General features: G+C 41.5%; 2 long non-coding RNA genes across 3 annotated transcripts in view; one reads left to right on the forward strand and one right to left on the reverse strand.

The window, feature by feature from the left end:
* The window catches only part of LOC129532803 (uncharacterized), a 126151-nt gene that overhangs the window by 64001 nt on the left and 43759 nt on the right, over positions 1-18391 (reverse strand). The gene's annotated exons all lie outside the window — the stretch shown is intronic.
* On the forward strand, positions 1924-5339 carry LOC115934343 (uncharacterized). The gene is made up of 2 exons (XR_004070170.3): positions 1924-2323; positions 5083-5339. It is a non-coding gene; the product is annotated as an uncharacterized lncRNA (long non-coding RNA).

An 18391-nucleotide genomic window follows, 5' to 3' on the forward strand; every position in this document is an offset into this window, starting at 1 on the left:
ACAAAGTGCCTCTCATATCTGCCTCATAAACCCATACTCATTTTTCACAACTAACTCACATAGCACCTCCTCAGTGACAACTTTCCTGTTCTGCCCACCAGATATACCTGCGGACCAAGCGTAGTCTCTCGCCCAGAACACAGGGCACCTTATACAGGGGCCTCCATGCTTTGACACCAGATATACCTGCGGACCAAGTGTATCCTCTCGCCCAGAACAGAGGGCACCTTATACAGGGGGCTCTGTCTACAGGGGGCTCTATGCTTTGACAGGAACTGTGGACCTATGGGCAGCGGTTTTTCAATTCATGTTTGTGGCTGTCATTACAATTGTCCTGCCTCAGGCACCCAGCAGGCGGTAATAAATGCTGGTTGAACACTAAAACCTTGGAATGCTACATCATTGTTCTAAAGGATAATCATTTTTTAAAACATTTTGGAAGTTCTTTTGAAACTGACTTTTTAGATTATGAAAATATCTCAGTGATAGGTTTTGGTTTTCCAAATTAGACCTTATTTTATTTTAGAAACTGTCAAAAGTTATACAAAACCAAGCATGTATCTCTGTGCATTTTGTTTTCTTTCCTCCCTTAATGCTAAGGAAGGGTTTCTTCTCTTTTCTAGGCCAAATGCTCCACAAATGAATGTGTTAACAAATGAACAAATTAATAAATGACACGAATGGGAGCTCAAACTGCATAAAAGTATATTTACTCAAAAACGAGAGGTGACAATTGCTAACATGTCATAACCAGACTCTGTCATGACCTCGGCAAGCCACAACGTTGACAATAAAGAGGAAAGAGGATCAAGTCCCTAAATACCGCAGGTGCACTAAGACCTTCCCACGTGCCCGAAGAAGATACACTTGCAGAGGAGAAATGATGATGCAGGGGCCTGCTCCGAGATGCAGGAGGAAGTTTAATTGCCTGTGAATTTCACTGGGAAGGAAGGGATGAAACGAGGTTTGAAAGGAAATAGAGATTGTTAAACTCCTGACTAGGCGATAACTGCCGTCCTTCTCTTCTATCTGCCCCTGTGACTAGGCGATAACTGCCATCCTTCTCTTCTGTCTGCCCCTGTGACTACGCGATAACTGCCATCCTTCTCTTCTATCTGCCCCTGTGACCAGGCGATAACTGCCGTCCTTCTCTAATATCTGCCCCTGTGACTACGCGATAACTGCCGTCCTTCTCTAATATCTGCCCCTGTGACTAGGCGATAACTGCCGTCCTTCTCTAATATCTGCCCCTGTGACTACGCGATATCTGCCGTCCTTCTCTAATATCTGCCCCTGTGACTAGGCGATAACTGCCATCCTTCTCTTCTATCTGCCCCTGTGACTAGGCGATAACTGCCGTCCTTCTCTTCTGTCTGCCCGTGACTAGGCGATAACTGCCGTCCTTCTCTAATATCTGCCCCTGTGACTACGCGATAACTGCCGTCCTTCTCTTCTGTCTGCCCCTGTGACTACGCGATATCTGCCGTCCTTCTCTTCTATCTGCCCCTGTGACTAGGCAATAACTGCCGTCCTTCTCTAATATCTGCCCCTGTGACTAGGCGATAACTGCCGTCCTCTTCTATCTGCCCCTGTGACTACGCGATAACTGCCGTCCTTCTCTTCTGTCTGCCCCTGTGACTACGCGATAACTGCCGTCCTTCTCTAATATCTGCCCCTGTGACTACGCGATAACTGCCGTCCTTCTCTAATATCTGCCCCTGTGACTAGGCGATAACTGCCGTCCTTCTCTAATATCTGCCCCTGTGACTACACGATATCTGCCGTCCTTCTCTAATATCTGCCCCTGTGACTAGGCGATAACTGCCGTCCTTCTCTAATATCTGCCCCTGTGACTAGGCGATAACTGCCGTCCTTCTCTAATATCTGCCCCTGTGACTACGCGATAACTGCCGTCCTTCTCTTCTGTCTGCCCCTGTGACTAGGCGATAACTGCCATCCTTCTCTTCTGTCTGCCCCTACCTTGGGCCCCAAATGGCTCAGCACTAAAGTGCCTTGAGCAGGCTCCAGCCCAAAGGTGGCCTCCATGGGCACCACTTCCCACTCTGCTGCCCTGCCTTGCTTTCCTCTTCAGCCTTCCCGGATGGATGACAGATGTCATTCCCAGGTTCCCTAACACTCAAGTCTAGCCCCTCAGTTTCTAGCAAGCATCAAGCTTCACTGTGTGTCTAGCCTCTCAGGGGTCAGACCTGAGAAGTATAGCTTGGTGGAAATTCAGAGGCAGGGAAGAAAGAAGGAAGGAAAGAAGACCCTGAGCTGGATTTATACACATCATCGCAATTCATCCACACCACAGTCCTGTAAGGTATGTGCCATTGTACTCAGAAAACTGAGGCTCAAAGAGATTGAGCAACTTATCTAAGACTTCACAGGTCCTGAGAGCAGAGCTTGGATTTCAAACACCTGGGAGACTCTGAAATCCACATTAGCTCTTCTATACATGAGCCCAAAATGCAGCTGTACACCAAGACTGACTTCCTCTTACAGCTTATCACTAGCTCTGAATACAAGAGTCCTCAAAATGCTTTATAAGCAACAGTAGCATCATGGGAATAAGTTGGCAAGTTCCCAGCATTACTGCTTTAGAGGCACTTGAACTTTCTCTCCATGTATAGAGTCAGGAATAAGGAAAAAGGATCCAAAGGAGAAGGAGAGAAATAAAATGGGACTGAGCCTTATACTTCTTGACCCAGAACAGACAATGTTGGGATTTTCCTTACTTTTTTTCCAGACAAATCCAATAAAGACATCTGTTTCTGTTACCTAAAACCAACTTGAAAAGTTTGCTCCCTCCCACCTTAAGCGGCTTTGAATAGAGCCCACAGTTGAACATTGGTTCCTACGGCAAAGATTCATTTCAAAGTGTTTATAGGATTATTCAAAGCACGTTTGATTTCAGCCTGGGCAACCATGGGCAGAATATCAGCAATGCTCCCCATATTAGCTATTGGAGAGAAAACACTGTGAAACCCAAAGACCTTGGTTATTGAGCCAATGAAACATTTATGCCCTGATCAGATGGAGCAAATCTTCGGCAGGGTTAGTGAGCCACCTTCCAAGTGTACCAATGAAGCTCTCGCCTGCTGTTTCAGATAAATGACTTTCATTTCACTGTTGGCTTGTGCTTGAGAAGGTTATTCAATTGATTCCAGTTGTTTGCAATGCCTTGAAGGCAAATAATGTTGTAGCATCCACTGTCCTCATAACACGCTGTCTCTTTTCTAAGGAAGGTTGTTGTCATAATACCCTAGATATCAACAGAAAATATTCCACTTCTTATCATATATTAATTTTGCTCTGGAATAAGTAAATGTAACTACCAGAATGCTAAGAAGGATGTTACACTGTTGTTTATTTGTGTGTTCTAATCTGTAGATAAACAGCAAGATCCCTTTTAATTCATGATTCCAAGTCTCAGGCCGCAGCAGGACAAGTATCAAAGCATCTATTCTCAATTCAGAGTTGAGATTTCTAATAAGAATTCTATTTTCTCCATAATCATAAAATAGCACCAGGAAAAGTCAATATCTTAAAATACAGACCATTGAAAAGTAGATCATTCTGCCCTTAACATAAACAAACTGTAAAATCTGAAGTTAAAATTATTCCTTGTACCAGCCTCCTAATTTACACAGAGTTAACAGAAAAGTTATAGCAGTGCAGGAAGCTCTGAGGCCTTGATGGGTGTAGATATAGACATCCAAACCTATCATTTCACACTAGTCAGAATACCAGTCATAGAAATCCCCACAGGGAAAAATCTGAAGGTATCTGGTCTTATGGACTGTATAATTAAACTTTCTTATCATTGTACCTAAACCGAAATATGCTTCCTATACAAAGAAGGTTTCTTTCAAGAGTTAAGACTGCCTCCTGCCATCCTCCTTAACACACACACACACACACACACACACACACACACACACACACACATACACAGAGAGAGAGAGAGAGAGAGAGAGAATTGAGAGCATTAGTCCTTTTCTCCCTTAGACTGATTTTTTCTTACTGTTATTTTCAGCCACTTTGTTAACGGTGGGGTTAAAGGGCAGGATAGATGTAACACCCATTTCACATACATGTTGCAACATCAGAGATGCTGGTTTTCATTAAAAACACCAGATCTAAATTCCTTCTAAAATATATTTTTAAAAATCAGTACACTTGGCACCTTGGAAATGCTGAAATGTTATCATGAATGCTCGTTATTTGTTATGAGTCAATTGAATATTATCTTCAATATGAACTATAATTTACTGGTCTGATAGCTCTTCCTATCTTACCTGTATATACTCAAAGGGAGCAATTTCTCATGTTTAGCAAATTGTTCTTTAGGTAATTTGTTCTTTAGGTTTTTTGTACAAAAGTACAAAATAGTTATCACAGCAAACTTTCCAGTATTTGTTATTTTGAAGCTATATGGTTTGTTTGTTTTTTTTTTGCCATGTCAGGCTTGAGCAGGATAGCAAATATATAAACTGAGAATTCAATATATGAATTATTGCTAATTAAAATACTTTGCACCAGCAAAAACAATTTTCATGTATGTGTTTAGGAGGTAGTTAAGTAACTCTATATAAAAATAAGTGCACTTTCCCCTCCTTTCTTCAGTGACTAGAAAACTTCCATATTTTTAAAATAATCAAATAATTTTAGAGAGCAACAGCCATCAACTCTTTGCTGGTGCTTATCACACTGCCTTTCTTCACTCCATTCTTAGCTCTGCTAGTTTCTTCTTGTCTGCAATGATAATAAGGGAATGTGGGTGGGTCAGCACTTCTGTGTAGGTCCCCTTTCCAAATTTACCTTCCAAAAAGCCAACCAAATAAACAACCAAAAAACAGTGCAACAAAACACAAATAGCGTTCCAATAGCAAGTGATGCATTCACCTGAGATTAAGTGGTTTTAGGTGGTCAGTAACAAAATGCTGCTTTGCTGTCATAGTAGAAAGGCAACAAATTCTTCAAAGAAACCAAGAAGGTTACAACTTTGACAAAGTCTCTCATTACCTTCCTCCTCTTATGTCTTTTTTCTCCACATTATCTGTTGCATATCTACTACAGAAGGCTGCAAAACATACAGCAGAAAGGATGGCTTGAAGGCACTTGATGTTTGTAAAAAAATCCACAACAGGATCCAAGCTGAAGAGGTGAACACGTCAGCCTGGTGGGACAATTCTCAGCATGTGCAAACATAGGTAAATTCTAGCCTATGTTACATTAAAAACAATGTCAGTGCATTTTTTCATGTTAAAGTTTTTTCAAAGCTAAAGTGTGTTCCTTGCTGTGCTGACCACAAACGAGTTTTAAGAGTTTCGAAAGTCTGGCAAAAATAGAAAAAAAAACTAGTTTACAGTCCCACCAACAGTGTAAAAGTGTTCCTCTTTCTCCACATCCTCTCCAGCACCTGTTGTTTCCTGACTTTTTAATGATTGCCATTCTAACTGGTGTGAGACAGTATCTCATTATGGTTTTGATTTGCATTTCTCTGATGGTTGGTGATGATGAGCATCTTTTCATGTGTTTTTTGGCTGCATAAATGTCTTCTTTTGAGAAGTGTCTGTTCATGTCCTTCACCCACTTTTTGATGGGGTTGTTTTTTTCTTGTAAATTTGTTTGAGTTCATTGTAGATTCTGGATATTAGCCCTTTGTCAGATGAGTAGGTTGCGAAAATTTTCTCCCATTTTGTAGGTTGCCTGTTCACTCTGATGGTCATTTCTTTTGCTGTGCAGAAGCTCTTTAGTTTAATTAGATCCCATTTGTCAATTTTGGCTTTTGTTGCCATTGCTTTTGGTGTTTTAGACATGAAGTGCTTGCCCATGCCTATGTCCCGAATGGTAATGCCTAGGTTTTCTTCTAGGGTTTTTATGGTTTTAGGTCTAACGTTTAAGTCTTTAATCCATCTTGAATTGATTTTTGTATAAGGTGTAAGGAAGGGATCCAGTTTCAGCTTTCTACATATGTCTGGCCAGTTTTCCCAGCACCATTTATTAAATAGGGAATCCTTTCCCCATTGCTTGTTTTTCTCAGGTTTGTCAAAGATCAGATAGTTGTAGATATGCGGCGTTATTTCTGAGGGCTCTGTTCTGTAAACTAGTTCAACCATTGCGGAAGTCAGTGTGGCGATTTCTCAGGGATCTAGAACTGGAAATACCATTTGACCCAGCCATCCCATTACTGGGTATATATCCAAAGGACTATAAATCATGCTGCTATAAAGACACATGCACACGTATGTTTATTGCGGCATTATTCACAATAGCAAAAACTTGGAACCAACCCAAATGTCCAACAATGATAGACTGCATTAAGAAAATGTGGCACATATACACCATGGAATACTATGCAGCCATAAAAAATGATGAGTTCATGTCCTTTGTAGGGACATGGATGAAATTGGAAATCATCATTCTCAGTAAACTATCGCAAGAACGAAAAACCAAACATGGCATATTCTCACTCATAGGTGGGAACTGAACAATGAGATCACATGGACACAGGAAGGGGAATATCACACTCTGGGGACTGTTGTGGGGTGCGGGGAGGGATAGCATCGGGAAATATACCTAATGCTAGATGACAAGTTAGTGGGTGCAGCGCACCAGCATGGCACATGTATACATATGTAACTAACCTGCACAATGTGCACATGTACCCTAAAACTTAAAGTATAATAAAAAAATAATAAAAAATAAAAAAAAAGAAAAAAAAGCTGTAGCGACATTGAACTGCTCAATGTAAGCATTGGGCATGCACAAATTTTCAAAACGAAGGAAATCATCCCTCTCTACAACATGGTTAGGCTGATCTTTAAGAAATAAAATGTAAGAAATCAGAAAAGCAAATGTTTGGCACCTACATATCCAATATCTGGCACCGTGCAGAGTAGAAGAGTGAAAGAAATAACGAAGAACAAAGTGGTTACTTTGCTTCAGGAATTCATGATCTGTAGTTAGAAACCAATATAAACATTGTGAGTACATTTCAAAGAAAGAGAAAAGCAGGCCGGGTGTGGTGGCTTGCACCTGTAGTAATAACGCTTTGGGAGGCCAAGGTGGGAAAATTGCTTGAGCTCATGAGTTTGATACCAGCCTGAGAAATATAGTAAAACCTCATCTCTATAAAAAAAATTAATTAAAAAAAAGGCAGAGCAAAAACAAATATGAAAGAAAACGTTAGAAATCAGAGCTTGGGCAAAGAGTTAAATGTGAGCAAAGCATCTCTGCCTTGGGGGGCCTCTGGAGCGTCCCGGCTTCCTGTAGAGGCCCCACCACATGGGCCCTTTCCCATCACTGGGAACTGTCTTCTGTATCGTGCCAGGATTTTCCCCCAAACTTCTCAACCTAATTTATTCAGCCAAAACATATATATTTCTTGAATCCTTGCTAAGAGCAAGGCACTGTTCTACATAATGAAAATATGGCAATGATATAAAACAAAAATATTTACCCTCATGCAAATTACATTCCAGTGAGAAAAGACAGATCATTAATAAAATAAATATGTAAAATATAGAATATGCCAGAAGGTAATAAGTGGCACAGAGAAAAATTAAGCATGGAAGGGAGCTCAGGAATGCTGGGAGTAGGTAGATGTGAAGGTAGTTAGAATGCTCAAGGAGGGAGTAATAGGCAGAAGGATGGCCTTTCTACATGTCCATATCCCTATATGGCAAAAAGGACTTGTGGATGTGATGAACTTATGGATCATGAGATGAGGAGATTATTCTGGATTACCCAGGTTGGCCCAATGTCATCACAAGAGTACTTAAAAGCAAAAGAGGGAGGCAGGGGAGTCCAAGGCAAGAGGCATGACAGCTAGGGTCAGAATGATGTGGTTGCTGCCTGGAAGAGGGCCAGGAGCCAAGGGATGCAAGCATCCTCTCAAAGCTGGAGAAGGTAAGAAAGTGGTCTCTCTCCCCTAGAGAGAGTGTGTGTTCTCTTAGCCTACTAGAGGTGTGTTAATTTATTCCAGCAGTCATAGAAAACATATAGAAGGTCTCACTGAGAAGACAACATTTGAACAAAGATTCCAAAGAGGCGAGGCCACCAGCTATGCAGATATCTGGGGAAGAGCACTCCAGGAAGAAAAGGCAGGCAAACAGCAGGGTGCACACCTAGCCCAGGTGCATGAAGTAGAGAACACTGGGAGTCAGAAGGCTAACAGGAGACAGGTCAGAGAGAGGGATTGGGGTGGGCCAACTCACATTCAGCCTCACTGGCTATTGTAAGAACTTCGAGTTATTCCGAGACACTGAGTATAGGAGAGTCTATGAATATTTATAGAAATTCTGAATGTTTACAAGACGAATAAAAGTGGTATGCTAGTAAACTTATTGGTTGGGTGGGGAGAAGCCCAGATTTGTAGCATTTGCTGATTTCCATTGTGTAAATATTTCTACTGATGGTTTGACAAACACTTCATAAAATTCCTGGGTACTTAATTATCAGCTCCAGTAGAGCACTGCATGTATGACATCCCATTTGCCAATTCCACACTAGATTCTGTTGGGGACAAGCTGTATGAGAGTCAACTAGCAACAGAAATAAGGAAGTCCTCAATAAAAATCAGCATTAACTTTTGACAGATGTGAGCTTCTGGAATGTATTTCTCTTTACTTGCTCTGCCTGGAGATTAAATTATGATTTTAAAAGAAATAGTTTTAATTCCTTATCAGAATGCTGCCACCAAATAAATAAAATATGTACTTTAACTATATGCAATCTTGTCTATATTATACTGTTGTCAACAGAAACATTATCAGGGGCCAGCTTCATGAAAGGAGATATGTGATAGAAGCTGGAGTTGTTGGAGTGAAAAAAAAAAGTCAAATTCTACTTTGGATTAATCAGAGGGAAGAAAGCAGACAGATAGAAAAGGAAAGGCAGGCTTAGCCAAGTTGAAGAAAGAGACTGAACTCAGGAGGCAGTGGGAGAATAGGATCATAGTTTGAAGAGAGCTGCAAGGCTGTTTAGTCCAGGTGAGGATCATAATCCCAGAAGACCCAGTCGCAAACACCATAACCCTGAATGCTGAAATCCTGAAAGATCAAAATTCCTAAGGTCTAAATTCTTTTCTTTTTAATAGAGATGGAGTGAATTAGTTCATTCTCATGCTCCCAATAAAGACATACACGAGCCTGGGTAATTTATAAAAGAAAGAGGTTTAATTGACTCACAGTTTGGCATGGCTGGGAAGGCTTCAGAAAACTTAACGATCATGGTGAATGCAAACAAGAAGCAAGGCACTTCTTCAGAAGGCAGCAGGAGGTGCTGAGCAAAAGGGGAAAAGCCCCTTATAAAACCTTCAGGTATTGCTCACTGTCATGAGAACAGCATGGGGGTAACCACCCCCCTGATTCAATTACCTCCGACTGGGTTCCTCCCACAACATGTAGGGATTATGGAAACTAAAATTCAAGGTGAGATTTGGATGGGGACACAGCCAAACCATACCATTCTGCCCCCAGCCCCTTCCAAATCTCATGTCCTTACATTTTAAAACATGATCATGCCTTTCTAACAGTCCCCCAAAGTCTTAGCTCATTCCAGCATTAACCCAAATGTCCAAGTCCAAATTCTTATCTTAGACAAGGCAAGGCCCTTCTGCCTATGAACCTGTAAAATCAAAATCAAGTTAGCTACTTCATAGATACAATGAGGGTATAGGCATTGGGTAAATACACCTGTTCCAAATGGGAGAAATTGGCCAAAATGAAGGGACTGCAGGCCCCATGCAAGTCCAAAATTCAATAGGTCAGTCAAATCTTGAAGCTCTGAAATGATTTCCCTTGACTTCATGTCTAACATCCAGGTCACGCCGAAGCAAGAGGTGGGCTCTCATGGCCTTGGGCAACTCTACCCCTGTTGATTTGCAGGGTACAGCCCTTCTCCTGGCTGCTTTCACAGGCTGGTGCTGAGTGTCTGTGGCTTTTCCAGGCATAAGGTGCAAGCTGTCAGTGGATCAACCATTCTGGAGTCTGGAGGATGGTGGCCCTCTTCTCTCAGCTCCACTAGGCAGTGCCCCAGTGGGGACTGTGTGGGGGCCCACATTTCCCTTCTGCACACATTGCCCTAGCAGAGGTTCCCCATGAGGGCTCTGTCCCCGTCACAAATTTGTGCCTGAACACCCAGGCATTTCCATGCATCCTCTGAAATTTAGGCATAGATTCTCAAACCTCAGTTCTTGACTTCTGTGCACCCACAGGCCCAACACCTCGTGTAAGCTGCCAAGGCTTGGGGCTTGTACCCTCTGAAGCCATGGCCTGAGTTGTACATTGGCCCTTTAGCCATGATTGGGACACACGGCACCAAGTCCTGAGACTGCACAGAGCAGCAAGGCCCTGCACTGGGCCCATGAAACCATTTTTTCCTCCTAGGCCTCCTGTCCTGTGATGCCTTGAGCTACCGTGAAGGTCTCTGACATGGCCTGAAGACATTTTCCCATTGTCTTGGTGATTAACATTCAGCTCCTCGTTACTTATGCAAATTTCTACAGCTGGCTTGAATTTCTCTCCAGAAAATGGGTTTTGCTTTTCTATCTCATCATCAAGCTGCAAAATTTTTTAAACTTGTATGCTCTGCTTCCTCTTGAACACTTTGCTACTTAGGAATTTCTTCTGCCAGATACCCTAAATCATCTATCTCAAGTTCAAAGTTCCACAGACTTCTAGGGCAGGGGCAAAATGCCATCAGTCTCTTTGCATAGTAAGAGTCACCTTTACTCCAGTTCCCAAAAAGTTCTTCATCTCCATATGAGACCACCTCAGCCTGGACTTCATTGTCCATGTCACTATCAGCATTTTCCTCAAAACAAATCTGCAAGGCTCTAGGAAGTTCCAAACTTCCTCACATTTTTCTGTCTTCTTTCAAACCCTCCAAACTGTTCAAACTCTGCCTGTTACCCAGTTCCAAATTCACTTCCACATTTTTAGGTATCCTTATAGCAACACCCCACTACCTCAGTACCAATTTACTGTATCAGTCCATTCTCATGCTGCTAATAAAGACATACCCAAGCTGGGTAATTTATAAAGGAAAGAAGTTTAACTGACTCACAGTTCATCATGGCTGGGGAGGCCTCAGGAAACTTACAAGCATGGCAGAATGCAAAGGAGAAGCAAGTCACCTTCTTCACAAGGTGGCAGGAAGGAGAAGTGCAAGAAAAGGGGGAAAAGCTACTCATAAAACCATCAGATCTTGTGAGAACTCACTCACTATCATGAGAACAGCATGGGGGTAACTGCCTCCATGATTCAATTACCTCCCACTGGGTCCCCATCATGATATGTGAGGATTATGGGAACTACAATTCAAGATGAGATTTGGTTGGGGACACAGCCAAACCATATCATGGGGTCTCACTTTATTGCCCCGGCTGATTTCAAACTCCTGGGTTCAAGTGACCCTCCTGACTTGGCCTCCCAAAGTGCTGGGAATACAGGCATGAGCCACCATGCCCAGTCCTAAAGTCTAAATTCTTAACATCTAAAGTCCAGAAAATCACAATCACAGGAGAGTTTGTACCACGTTAGTTGCATCATGTTAGGTACAACTGTTGCTCTGTTTTCTTCTTATTTGGAAATTACATATGGTTTAAGGAGGTCCATATGGGTGCCAAATCTACAATGGGTGGACTTGCAGACTTAATTTCAGGAGTCAACTTGACTGGATTAAGGAATCCCTGGAAAGCTGGGAAAGCATTATTTTGGGTATGGCTGTGATGGTTTTCTCAGAAGAGATCAGTGTGTGGGTCTGAGCAGACTAGGTGGGGAAGATCTGCTGTCAATGTTTTGAATGTCTTGAATATCACAGAAGTGAAAATGAAAGTAAAAAATGCACAAAATCTTGTCTGCCAAATTATGTAATCATGTACCAAGCACCTCTACATGTAGCACCATGCTTGTCTTCACAAAATGCCTTTTGTCAGATAATAAAAAGAGTTCAACAAATTCAGTGGCCTTCTGAACCAGACACCTCCTGGCACAGAGCTTCCTCCAGTGCTACAAGACATATTAAATCATGAACTATTCTTGATTAGGGATTTGACTGTCAAAAAAGATAAACATATTTATTTACCACTAAGTCTAACATAATAAAACTGGTGCATGTTTCACTTTGGCTGATGAATGGCACTTTCAAAACTGTCCCCAGTGGGTTTTTATAATCAACTTTATACAGTTTATGCCCCCAATGGATTACAAAATTCTATAATTTAATCTTCATGTTTATGGTTTAATAACTGGAAAAAGTGAAGTACTTTATAAAAGCTTATTTGAAGATTTTGAGGGCTTTGCAGAAGAAGATAGATTTCAATCGGATCCCCAAATTATAATGACAAGTTTTTAATTAGGTGTGATCAAGGCTTCTAAAAGTGAATTGCAAGTTGTTACCAGTAAAGTTTGTATCTTCCATTCAGCCCAGTTCATTTGCCAGAAAATTCAGGTGAGTGGATTGGCCAGGCCATATGGCAATGATGAAAATTTTAGTTTAAAAATGTGTCATTTGTCTCTATTGGCATTCCTTCCACCTGATAAAATTCCAGGAGCTTTTGATAAATTAAAACCACAATTGCCTGAAGAAGCCAGAAAAATTACATACTAGTTTGAAAATAATGATGTGCAAGGTAGGATAAGAAGTCATTTAGGCAACGGTGCTGCTGTTCAATCAAGAGTATTCTTTCTGCCAAATGAGTGGCCTCTATATGAGGGCCTGCAAAATGGATTTCCACATACTCAAAACAATAGAAAAGAATGGCATAGAAGATTGGAAAATGTAATAGGAAATGCTTATGTCAGTGTGTATCAAATTATAGAAGAATTTCAAAAAGAGCAGTGCCACATAGAAAATGAATGTGAACATATTTTATGAGGAGAGTCAAATCCTAAAAACAAAAAAGGCATCATGATGAAAGACTTCAAAATATAGTTAATGATCATGAGAGTCAGCTAGCTATTATGAACTCTGCAATTGCCCATAATCTATCCATGTAATATACTTTTTATATGTCAATTTTCTTTTTAGTTGTTTCTTTTTCCATTTTTTCCATATTTTAAATTGTCAGCATTATTTTTTACAACTTGGTATGCTATGTATTTCATCTTAGTATCATTTCCAATACTGGAGGTATAAATTTTGCAAAGACTTTTAGAGAGTTCTAATTTGTTTTATGCTTTTATTTTTGCAAATTTGACTCCACAAGAGTGCATTATCACAACACTGACTTTGTGTGTAAGCATTGTACATGTACATAAAAACATTAAAGCTTCCTCAATAAATGAGAAGATATCCTTTTTGCACATTTGTGTTTGGGAAAGAGAAAATTTCTCAAGATCTCAGCTCTTTGACTGCATATTAGATGGTAACCCATCCCAGCTTTTGATGAATCTGGTCAAAAGACTTAGGTTGTCTGTCACAGTATTCCAGATGACCTAAGTTATAAAGCTGAGTGCACCCAGTTACCAACCACGCTTTTATACATTTTGCTTTTTGACCCATTTCTTTACGAGCACAACTCATCTGCTCATTACCGTTATACCCGTAAGACTCTCTTTAGCATACCTGAGTTTTATGCTTGCAAATATATGTATGTTATTATTGCCTATTGATTGGTGTAAAGTAGCCTAGGAAGCGTTCTGTTGTGTTTTTATACGTTTCTCAAATAAATTCCATTTAAAAATACAAATAAATGATTTTTTGTTGTTTTTAGACAGAGTCTCACTCCGTCGCCCAGGCTGGAGTGCAGTGGTGCGATCTCGGCTCACTGTAACCTCCACCTCCTGGGTTCAAGTGAATCTCCTGCCTCAGCCTCCCAAGTAGCTGGGACTACAGGCACCCATCACGATGCCTGGCTAATTTTTTGTATTTTTAGTAAATATGGGGTTTCACCGTGTTGGCCAGGATGGTCTCGATCTCCTGACTTTTTGATCCACCCGCTTTGGCCTCCAAAAGTGCTGGGATTAAAGGTGTGAGCCACCACGCCCTGCCCAATAAATGCTTTTTAAAGAATGTGTTAATAATTTTTTTCCAGAATTGTATTTTCAGAATTTTGTTTTTTGAGGATTGTAATTTTCAGGATTTTAGACTGTACAGATTTAGATCTTTTGGGACTTCAACATTTGGGATTATGACGTTCAGGATTGTGTCTTCCTGGACTGTGACCCAAACCCATGTGGTCCAACGCTATTTCACATGAGAGGAAAGCAAACCACGTGCACAGATGCAATGAAGGCTTAAATAGGCCTCATGTATTGATTATATCCCAGGAAAACTTGATTAAGATGATACGTAGCGACTTTTTTTTCCCCAGTGAAAAAGATCCACATTCTTTTTCTTGTGTGGAACTAAACACAATTTCTGAATCAATGTAAGTGAATGTGAATCACCATGTTCACTTAGCTGATGCTCCTTTATTAACGGGGATAGAAGGGAGGTGATTCAAAGAGATGATGGTACAGGACCCATGACCTAAGGAAGCTGCAGTGGGTGAAGGGGAGAAACAGAGGAGCAGGGGCTGGAGAAAGAGTGGGGAGCCATCAACTACCCTCCTTGCTCCTGGCTTCTGGTGTTTGGAGCCCAGAGGTCTTCTCTAAGGCCTCGGAGAAGCTTCCAAGTCTGTTCATTTCTCTTTCCCCACCCCTGCTTGTATCACAAATAAAGAAATTATTGACAACTGAGTTCCTGACTAGGTGGCAGGATTTTAGGGACCTTTCACCTCGTCCAAACCTCATGAAGGTAGTGGGAGTCCCATGGGTTAGTTAGCAATAGTCCTTGAGATTATTTGTTCATATAAATAATCACAATACTCATAGTCATCTTGCTTTTCTCATAATGCCCAGCTGGGGGACGGTGGTGGCAGGGAGGACTGGAGTGAGAAGAGATAGAACAAGAGCTGGCTTTCATGTATGGGGCTCTCCAGAGCAATCATGCCTAAGGACAATCAAGAGGGGTCTTGAAGCAGCTCTGGCAAGGGTAGCCTGGACTCAGGCCCCAGCTCGCACCAAGCACGTCACCTGTCCAACTGGGAAGCCTAAGCAATGTGTTTCTGTTTTTGTTTTGTTTTCTGGTAAAGAATTCAATGTCATTAGCTACATTCACAATGCTGTGCAATCATCACCACTATCCATTTCCGGAACATTCTATCATCCCAGACAGGAACTCTGTGCCCATTAGACACTAACCCCTGCCCATTTCCACCTCCTGCCAGCCCTGAAAACCTCTATTCTACTTCGTGTCTCTGTTAATTTGCCTGTTCCAGGTTCTTCATATAGATGGAATCACGTAGTCTGTGTCTGACGTCTCACTTAGCATAATGTTTTTAAGTTTTATCTATGTGGTAGCAGGTATCAGAATTCCCTCCCTTTTCAAAGATCACTAATATTCCATTTTGTCTATATCACATTTTGTTTATTTTCCATCTTGTGGTTGCTGTAAATAAGGCTGCTGTGATGCTGCAATGAACACAGTACGTGTAGCAGGCAGGTGTGGTGGCCTGCGCCTGTAGTTCCTGCTACTCAGGCATCTGAGGCAGGAAGATCGCTTGAGCCCAGGAGTTCTGGGCTGCAATGTGCTGTGTTGATCAGATGTCTGCACGAAATTAGACATTAGTACAGTGACCTCCTGGGATAGGGGACTACCAGGTTGCCTAAGGAGTGGCGAACCGGCCCGCAGGGGGGTTGCGCCCGTGGACAGCCCCGCAGCAGGGGGCTCGTGCCCGTGGACAGGCCTGCAGCGGGGGGGGGGGGCTCGCGCCCGTGGACAGCCCGACAGCAGGGGATCATGCCTATAAACAGCCCCTGCACTCCGGCCTAGGAAACATAGTGAGACCCCATCTATTAAAAAAAAAAAGGGGGGGGGAGGGAGAGAACACAGGTGTACAAGTATCTATTTGAGTAACTGCTTTCCATTCTTTTGAAGATAGGTATAGGTAGATATAGATACAGATATAGAAATTTACAGATATGAGTGGGATTACTGAATCATATGGTAATTCTATGTCTAAATTTTTGAGGAACCATATGTTTTCCACAGCTGATGTACTATTTTTCATACCCACCCTCAATGCACAAGAGTTAACAATTTTTCCACATCCTTGTCAGCACTTGTTATTTTCTGGGTGTTTTTGCTTTGTTTTGAGGCCGAATCTCCTTCTGTCTCCAGGCTGGAGTGCAGTGGCGATCTCGGCTCACTGCAACCTGTGCCTCCCAGGTTCAAGCGATTCTTGTGCCTCAGCCTCTCAATTAGCTGGGATTACACATGTGTGCCACCATGCCCGACTAATTGTGTGTGTGTGTGTTTTGTTTTGTTTTGTTTTTTGGTACAGATGAGGTTTCACCATGTCGGCCAGGTTGCTGTCAAACTCCCGACCTCAGGTGATCCACCTGCCTAGGCCTCCCAAAGGGCTGGGATTACAGGTGTGAACCAGCGTGCCCAGCCCCTGATTTTTTTGTTTTTTCTTTTTTGATAGCAGCCATCTTAATGGGTGTGCCAGGTGTGTGTGTGTGTGTGTGTTTAATATCACATTGGTGATTCTAATGTGTAACCAGCAAAGAAAAGCATGGATTCTGGGTCTCAATTTTTCATCTAAGTAAACCAGAGCAAATAAAACCTATCGAAGAGTCCTCCTGATGATTGAATGAGTTCCCCCATAGAAGGCAAAATCTACAAATGTTGGTTCCTCTCTTATTCCCTTGCAGTTCTACTAAACTTCCTGCCTCAACATACAGAGAAACTCCCTGAAGCCTAAAACTATGCAGATTTGACATAGGGCTGATTTTAACTTCTGTTTTGCTTTTACCATATAGCTAGCTGCAGAGGTCACATGTGTCCTCCATGACATCTAAATAGCACTACACCTGCACCAGCTTTCCTCTCAAATTAACTACTCATCAGTTCTATTATTAAATAAACAGGGAGCAGCTGTAATACTCAAGGAGTGAGTGGGATTGTGCTTTAAAATTACATCTCTGCCAACACTTTCAGTTTGCTTGTTGAATAACTACAAGTTTTCCAGTTAAATTAATAGAATACATTATACCCATAAAATCCTGACATATTTGGCAATACACACAACAAAATATTTTACAAGTAGAGAATATAATAAATGTATGACACTTTAGAAATGCATTGAGATAAGTTTAAACAGTGTTTACTTTTAATTGGTGTGCTTTCTTTCATCTCACAGTAATAAGCTATGGTTTAGTTTATCAGCTGAATAGTCACTATGCAGTCCTTTGTAAAATTTTGGAGGTCCACAGTAATGTGATTATTGAGCTTCAACAGAATACACAGAAGATCCCAGGAACCACAAACTAATCCATCCACTATGCAGTATCTAAAGTATTTGCAAAAATAAAAAAAACAACAACAAAACACCTGAACAATTGACTCGTACCAAAGCTATCAGGTTAGTGCAAAAGTAATTGTGGTTTTGCCATTGAAAGTAATGAAAGTAATTGAAAGAATAGGTGTTCTAGCTGGACATTCTACAACGCATGCTACAACCGTGGATCAATGATGTATTGAAAACCCAAACCAACTGAGGATCACTGCTGTGCATTATTCCCATCGCGTCATAATGTGGCAAACTAAAACTAAGGACCTGTAACAAGGGATTTTCAGAGGGAAAGCAAATATATTGGTTAAAGCAAACAAAACTGGCAATTTTCAATTTGCTCAAATCAAACTATTCACATAGTTTGTATGCTTCTCTACAAAATACAGAATTTTGATATAATCACCCTTAGGTAAAACTCTAAAGTGAGCAGCTTCTGATCAATAGGCCTCAACTCCTTTTCCCTTCTGTATCACAGACCGTGTGGGTGAATCCAACACATGACCTAATATGATTTGGCCAGTTGGGAAAGGTCTCTTTAAAGAACTAACACTCAGGCTGGGATCTAGAGCAAAGCACCGTAAACTTGAATGTGCATATGAACCACCTGGGGACCTTGTCAACATGCAGATTCTGATTCATTGGATCTAGGGTGGTTTTGAGCTCTAGCAAGCTCCCAGGGATGCCTATGTGACTGCCTTGGACATCAGTTACAGTAGCAAGAATATAAGCAGATACCAGCCAAAAAAGCAGGAGTGAACGCATCACGGCCCAGGCAGCCCTGGACCAGGCCAGCTCAGGATCTGAGAAAAGAGTAACTGGACTGAGGTCTATGAGTGCTGCCATGAGAGGTGAGGCTGAGAAGGTGGACAAGATCTAGGTCAATGTGTTAAGTTCCTACTAAATGCAAGGCTAGGCTCTGCATAAACAGAAACAAATAAGGCAAACCTAGTCCTTGCATCTTTAGAGCTTGTGGTCTAGCAGAATTACTTCATGGGTAGAAAATCATTAAAGATTTTTAAATGAAGGAGAGACATGATC

Source organism: Gorilla gorilla, chromosome 3 (assembly GCF_029281585.2).
Source record: "Gorilla gorilla gorilla isolate KB3781 chromosome 3, NHGRI_mGorGor1-v2.1_pri, whole genome shotgun sequence".
Taxonomy (NCBI): Eukaryota; Metazoa; Chordata; class Mammalia; order Primates; family Hominidae; genus Gorilla; species Gorilla gorilla.